At 41.5% G+C, this 7,822-nt stretch overlaps 1 protein-coding gene across 1 annotated transcript in view; it reads right to left on the bottom strand.

Annotated features, from left to right (window-relative positions):
• Positions 1–6,749: 6,749 nt before the first annotated feature.
• Positions 6,750–7,822, bottom strand: part of irf4a (interferon regulatory factor 4a) — a 122,290-nt gene continuing 121,217 nt past the window's right edge. The window contains exons 10-11 of the transcript XR_009128974.1: positions 6,930–7,050; positions 6,750–6,847 (exon numbers count right to left, since the gene is read on the bottom strand). The gene's annotated coding sequence lies outside the window, so the exon portion shown is untranslated. The remainder of the gene's footprint in view (positions 6,848–6,929; positions 7,051–7,822) is intronic.

The raw sequence follows: 7,822 nt of genomic DNA, 5'->3' as shown, positions 1-7,822 counted from the left end.
CAAATGACCAACAAAATAACAACCAAATATTAAATATGAAAAGTTTATACTCTGAGGTGACAAGCCCCGGCTATTTATGCCATTTTAAATCCCCCAAAAAGGGCAACAGTTGCAGTATAATGCTGTACTCGGTCGAACATGCGCTGTAGTTGAGCCGTGTATTGGACTTTTTAAGAGGTGATGGCTGTGTCTGGATGCACATGCTCATCCGTGTCCTCCATGTCATGTCTATGCCACAATGCCACTGTTTTTTTTGCTTGCTCCCCTCATCTCGACTCAAAATTAAACAAAATAATGTGCAATTATTGTTTATGTTTATGCAAAAAAAAAACATAACTATGTGTGTGTGTGTGTGTGTGTGTGAAGCCACCCATGGTGAATTATGGCCATTGTCAGAAGACTCGTTCACGTGTGTACAATGTCAGGATGATTGATGTGTATGAAGGAAAAGCATGTGGAAAAGCACAGCTGACGGAAAGACTGCATATGCATGTTTCCTGTTCTGTGAGTACAAAGATTTCTACAACTAAATGTACACATTTAGGTGTTTATATACATTTGGCCCCTGGTTGGCCCCTGGTGAACGCACCAGCAAGAATAGGGGAAGAATTGCTGACAAATAATAACGACAGAGGCACTGAGAGAGCACAGATCTCCTCCAAGCACCAATTTTTGTGGAGTTCTATCCACAAATGACAAAACTAACAGGAACACTGCTCTTTTTAGGACCTTTTGCAAAAATGATAATCAAAACAATTATTAAAACAATATATGTATAAAATACAATGCATTTATTTCTTTGTAATAAAATGTCCATACTGGAAAGAATGCCCGTTTCTAAGCAGTTCTACCATCTCCCAAAATGAAGCCCCACAGCATAATTTAGTGTTAATGCCATCCTATTGTAATGTCATGAACGGAAAAAGACATTTAAAAGGCTTTGTGTTTGATGCCCTGTGTTGAGTTCAGAGGGCAAGCTTGTTAGGGTAGATTACACAGGTTCTTTGACACCCTGCAACATGGTTTTTGTTCAAATGATTGACTTGGTTGCAGATCATGTTTCTCATCATCGTGCATGTAGACTACTAGCTTCAGCTCTTGTAGGGGAACTTTAGTAAAGACAAAACACATATATGTTGTTTATCCTTTGTGTACTTACAGTCCATCCATCCATGTTCAATACCGCTTATCCTCACTAGGGTTGCAGGGGTATGCTGGAGCCTATCCCAGTTGACTTCAAGGCTGGTCGCCAGCCAATCACAGGGCACATATAGACAAACAACCATTCACACTCAGTGCACTTTACAGAACACCCGCAGTAACGTGTTTGATCAAAGCGCTACAAAATTTAGTACACACTTTCGTGTCTGCAAATTTGAGCAAGACTGATTGAAAACATGGCCACCATCAAGCAAAACATATTTTGGTTTCACAATCAATTGTCCGTAAGTCACTGACCATTTTTCTAATGATTATAAAACTTTGAATATATCTTCACTACATGTACGTAAACCAGTGGTACTCAGTTATTTTCCGTCATGGCTCCCCACATAAAAATGTTTTCATGCCACCTTTATTTGAAATACTATTGAGAAACTGACAATATTTATTTATTGAACTCGAAACAGTAAAATGCAACAAAATGGAGAACAGTGAAACCTACTGTACAAGCGTGTTCAAGAGTCACCTTGCATGTTGAGTACCATAAATGTGTACATGTTGGCAGGTCTGCAGTGACACTGAAAGTACGCCCTGACTCTCACGCCAAAACCCCCACTTCCACAGCGCTTCCCCAGGGGGGCCCCACCCACTCTTTGAGAAGCACGGATGTATACTATACTAAAGAAGACTTCCAAGACAGTTTGACCACAGCCTATAGGGGGCGTCAAATGTCAATTACAGTCATGTGAATAAATTAGACACCCTATGGGGTGCAATAGTTGTCACGGTAACAGTAATAACACAACAACTTGTATGGCGTGTGTTCTGAAGTGAAAATTATGAGAAGTGAAACTTGAAGTTACTAAGATGAAACAAAAGGAAGCCTTGACATGCAGATGGATGGAAACAGGAGCCCAGACTGTTTTGAAACAGACTGCATAAACAGTGATGTCATGTGATTTCCTCATTTGTACATGAGAAAACATCATGCTAGTTGATGATTACTTCAAGAACACGCCTGACCCGGTGCTATCATGAAGCATCTTTATCATGCTACACTATGCAATTATACTACAAATGACTGCTAATATACAGTATATGTATTTTTTTTGAAGCAGCTTATCAGCAATTTGTAACAGAGGGAGTGTGATAAGAGCGCTAATTACAAACGCAGGGGCTGCTGTGCTTTCAGGAGCACAGGAAGCTCGAGGCTGGAGGTGAACGTGTAAGAATTTACTGCTTCTTTCTCCCCTTGCTCAGCCGGACGCCCTGAGCCTCAAGCCAGAGCTCCACACAGAGCGGGGGGGCAGTGGTGCTGTTCGGTGAATACAAATCAAAGATGCAGACAGTTGCGACAAGGTGCATTTTGAACACTGTGTGTGTTTTCTTTCTAAAATGTAAATGAGGGAGTGCTGCATCCTTCCCCCACGTGAGTACTGCAGCCACCTTTTGGCGTGAATAACTCTGATTTAGTGCACTTAATAAATATGATGTAGCACTTCCACTGATTGTTAAGACAGGCGTGTTCTGTTTCATACCAACGCACGGATTCCCTCACATTTGGGAGAGAGAAGCAGGAAACATGCATGTTTTATTTCTGGGCAGCTTAATCACTTAAGCAGAGGATGCATTTTTTAACACTTTGGAAGAAGGTGAAGATTCTGTCTTGGTGGCTCCTGATGTTGAATAATGAATGCTTACTGACAAATATGAGTGACGTTTTTAGTGTAGGTTAAATCTGACATGGCGCCTCCAAAGGAAGCTTAAACTCTATGCGCATGTGCGGAAAGTGGCACTAATTAAAATGCAATTTATTTATTTGAACCGTCGCCAACGAGATGGATTTATGATGGCTGTCAGTTGTACTCCCACCCGGGCCTGAAATTGTCAAGCAGCACAATCCGGAGCGGGGGCCACACGGCCATCCACAGCTGGCTCTTATTACACACCCATACAGTAGCCATTCTTTTTCACTTACCCCCTCTCTTTTTTTTTTGTGATGCTTATTAGAAATGTAACGTACTGCCCTGGCGAGTTTATTACAGATTTATGTGCCACAGGTGTTCCCTTTTTAAAAAGAAATGGTAGGGTTACTGATGCACAAAAGACAATACATCTGTCTATGAAAAGCACCTATGAGCAGGTTATGATGATACAGTTATTGAGAGATTACATTTTGGTGTAGATCTGGGTAAATATGAACTTAATTTCTCAACTTCTATATTAGCAATGTATTCATCTTAATGCCAAAACTTAAGCATGTGTATTATTCATTGATGCAAAAACGATTACATTTTTGTGCTGATTCAGGTGAAAATAATGTTTAGTACAGTGTTTGTTTTCATGCATTAATTTCTCAATTAATAAACAATTTTTTGTTACCGTACTTTGTGGAAATATTTCAAAAATGTAATTTTGGTGGGACCATTTAATTAATGTATTTGATTATTTAGTTCAATGTTATTATTTTTAATTATTGTAAATATTTATAGATGTCCAGCATTGTTTTGTCATTTTTGAGTGACTCATACCTAAATTGTATAATGCATAGGTTGATATTTAAGGTGTGCAATATAGTATTATTCCAGATTTGCTTTTTTGTTCAGCCTTGGCAAAGCCCTGCAGACTTGTGCCATTCTACTTAAAAGTATGTTGTTGGAATTTGCAAACGACATCTGTAGTTCCTATTAATCCAATTTTACATTTCTTATAAGTTTCTAATTAACTTGGTCATATTAAAGATGTATTATTACTGTAAGATACTGAGTAAGGATCGACCAATACATCGGCCGGCCGATATATCGGCCCGATATTTGCATTTTTTCCTTGTATTGGTATCGGCCGATACGCGCGTGGGTTCGCCGATGTATTTTTGCACCGCATGATTTACAGTCAGGCATCCGCCGGGGTGTGATGTGTTTGTGTGTGTGGAGGGGGGGGGGGGGGGGGGGGGGGGGGTGCACATCACGCTGCGGAGGAGCAGTCATGACATCGATGCTAGATAAATTTAAACTACGACATAAATGTTTTGCACATGGTTTAATATTTATTCCTTTTATTTGTTATTATGGTCATTTTTTCATGTGAATTGAGGGATCAAAAGCAGTATCGGCCACAAATATCGGCCCAAGTAAAATCGGCTGAGGATGATGTAAAAAATCGGTATCAGCCCCAAAAAAAACATATCGGTCGATCCCTAATACTGAGGGATTATTATTTCAAGAAAAACAGCCGCACATAATGGAATAACAAAGAGGTTCTCTGTAATGTTATTTTTTCCAAACAAATTAGCGAACAGTCCGGCAGCCATATCATGTGGAGAAATGTCATTTTTAGAAAGAGTGTCGAGCATGCGAGCGCACACTGGAAGCTTTGTAAGGATTGTCTGCCTGCGAGTGAATTTCCAGAACTGGCTCTTGATGGACTCTGACTGGTACCTGGTGAGTCTGTTGCTCGTCTGTCAGCACCAGACGAGTGAAAGCCTTGAGACTTTTGTGCGGGCTGCCAACATGTTGAGGTGGATCACGCTCACTGAGGGCATGACGGGGGTCTTGAAATTGCTCATGACTGATTCCTGGCTGAGGCACAAACATGTTTAAAAGAAATGGAAAGCACACGTGACCAAAGGTGGTGGGTTCACAGGCCAGGCTTTGAGTTGTAAGTTGGGCTTCTCGCTTTTAGAATTCAGGTTTCAGGGGCCGCTCACACTGTCAGGAGCGTCCCTCCTCTGTGTTCTCCGGTTACGTGGCACCACACCTCCTGGTTGTTATCCCCTCAGCCTTTCTCCTTTGACTCCTTCCTCCGGCCTGGCATGCTGAGGAGGGGGACACCCAACGCCTTTTATGTGGCCTTGGCCCCATGTTCCTCCTGCAGCTCGGGATGATCCGTGAGCGGCGGCCTCAGCTCTACCCTGAGTGATTGATGGTGGGGTCGACCCTCGCTTCTCTCCCTGCGCCACCAACCCCCGACTCGGTGGACAGCATAGCGTTTCATGAGTTCATCCGTGTGGCGCCCAGGAGCTGCACCTCCAACACAAGGCACCGCTCGTCTCATCCCACACGACTCCCTGGGGTACACAAAGCATGTGTGACCTCCCTTTAACCAGCCTGCAACCTCATCTCCTTCTCACGGCGTCACCATTGTCTTCACGTCTACGACTGCAAGACTCATCTGTGCATGGAAGAAACCATTTACAGTAGTTTGGGGAACATCTCTTCAAAATGCTGTGGATGGTTGGTGGTTTACTCTTCCTTCGGTATGGTTGGGAAAACCCTGAGCGAACAACAATGGAGGGCCTCCCCTGTGTTGTCTTGGAAAGTTCAGGAAAAGGAACACTTTTCCTTCTTCCAGTTGTCACACAAGGTGGAAAAGTAGCTCCACACTTTAGAGTCCGGTCCACATGGGTGCCAAAAAGTCATATTTGGTATAATTGAACTAATGTCTACTGTTTTATGGAAAGTACAGTCAGAATGAGCATTTGACCACATTTCTAAAGTCAAAATTAAGGATCGAATAATTAATTATTTTTCAAATGATGGGAGAATTTCTCTCCAAATGTTCTAATCTAGGAGAGTTCGATTCCACCCTTGGCCATCTCTGTGTGGAGTTTGCATGTTCTACCCGTGCATGCGTGGGTTTTCTCCGGGTACTCCAGTTTCCTCCCACATTCCAAAAACATGCTAGGTTAATTGGCGACTCCAAATTGTCCATAGGTATGAATGTGAGTGTGAATGGTTGTTTGTCTATATGTGCCCTGTGATTGGCTGGCGACCAGTCCAGGGTGTACCCCGCCTCTCGCTTGAAGACAGCTGGGATAGGCTCCAGCACCCCCACGACCCTTGTGAGGATAAACGGTAGAAATGGAAAAAATTTATGTTCTGAACTTTAAATTAGGGCTGTCAAATGATTACAAATTGTTATCAGATTAATCACAGTTTTTTAAATTAATTAATCAGGATCAATCCATTCGCAGCTATGTCTAAAATATGCCCATTTTCACTGTAATTTAATGAACAGAAAGATAAGTGACAGAACAGGATTAGCTCCAAATGAACTGAATATGTCAATCAAGCGCACAACTATTAACAGTGGCCTCTTTAACAGTAGCAGACCATTTGAATCCCACCTGTTATTATGAGCAGTGAGGGGTTGCATTCAAAGACATCATGTCATTTAAGGTACGTAAATGTACTTGTTTTCAGTGTATTTTCCAGCATACTCAAATGTGGGAAATTGTACATCCGAATTAAGAGATACAAAGTAAGTGATAAGAATATCTACTTCATGCTTTAACTTTTCCATAAGTTCCAAAAGTTTGTTCAGTTCTATAGAGGAAAATGAGTTAAACAGATTGCCAATGTTCCCAGGCAAAAAACCTAAAAACATTTTATGTTGTTTGTTTGCTAAAAATGTAAAAAAAAAAATATGTTTCACTGTACAAATTGTGATTATAACATTTTTTTAGTAACTTAATTGGATTGGGAGTGACCAATGCTCAATATTGATCGTTTATTGGTGTAACTGCTCTATTGAAGTCACTGACTGTGAATTTCCTGTGCTTCTTAGAGAACTTGTCCCGTTTAATCTCGACTAGATTAGGAAGCTTATTGCATCATGTCAGCGTCTTCCTCTCCAGCTGATAAAACACTTCACATGGATGACACGAGTCCAGTCCTATCATGAAATCCTCTCAAAGATAACAGAAACACATCTTACCACTCGTTCATACTCCACAAGTGACCCTGTAACCCTCTCATCTCACTGCCTACCTTGCCTAGGAGACCTCCGTCCTCCTGTGCATGCGGGGCATTCCAAGTGCAAAAGAATCCGGGGTTGAGGGGGGTGGGATGTGGGGCGACGATCACCTAATCTCTGCAAGGCGGGTAGCACCTGTTGGAGAAGCGAAGAGGGGGGTAAATTCACATCAGTGGCAGGCCTATGTGGACTTGATACATGGTCCTGTGTATCGGATGATGCAGACTTAACAGCGCTCATCATTTTACACCGTGAATGATAGTGTCCATAAAACTTCATGTACAGACTGTCTTAGTCGGAATTCTTTTTAGATTTCTGACAAAATGTGTCACACAAAACTTCGACCCGCTGCCATTGATGTTCTGTGAGTGTCAACGTTTTGTTTTTTCTTTGGCTTTTTGTGTGGGAGTCAATAGAACAAGGGAAGAAAAAGAGTACAACTGAAGAGTACCATATAGTATTGTCCCTTCCGATTTTAGGTTTTACAGCGGTTAACCATTAAGAATGTCATTCATGATTGAAGACTTAGAAGTTTGACCGGCTATGACTGACGAATATAAACAAATGAACTCAGCTTTTTTTTTTTTTTTTGGGAGGGGGGCGAGAGGATTGTGCAACACAACCTTTATGGCAAAAGAACAAGTCTTTTTTAAGTGGTACTATATATACCCCCTAATTCATGTTTTTTGATTAAACTACTTGTTTTTATTTGGGGAAAAACATACTCAAACAGACAAGACAAGCCCACATGCATACCCCAACATAACACAAAGCTACCCAGCATGACTTGTGGGTTATAGATGTGTGCATAATCGTATTTAGCATGTAAATTAGTGTTTATGTGTTTATTTTGATGCCTGCCGCATAGTCCATCTGGTGCAGTGACATTATATACCCTACATCTGTT

This window comes from Doryrhamphus excisus, chromosome 3 (genome assembly GCF_030265055.1).
Source record: "Doryrhamphus excisus isolate RoL2022-K1 chromosome 3, RoL_Dexc_1.0, whole genome shotgun sequence".
Taxonomy (NCBI): Eukaryota; Metazoa; Chordata; class Actinopteri; order Syngnathiformes; family Syngnathidae; genus Doryrhamphus; species Doryrhamphus excisus.
Note: the sequence above shows the minus strand (reverse complement) of the source record. Positions and strands in the feature narration are given on the sequence as shown.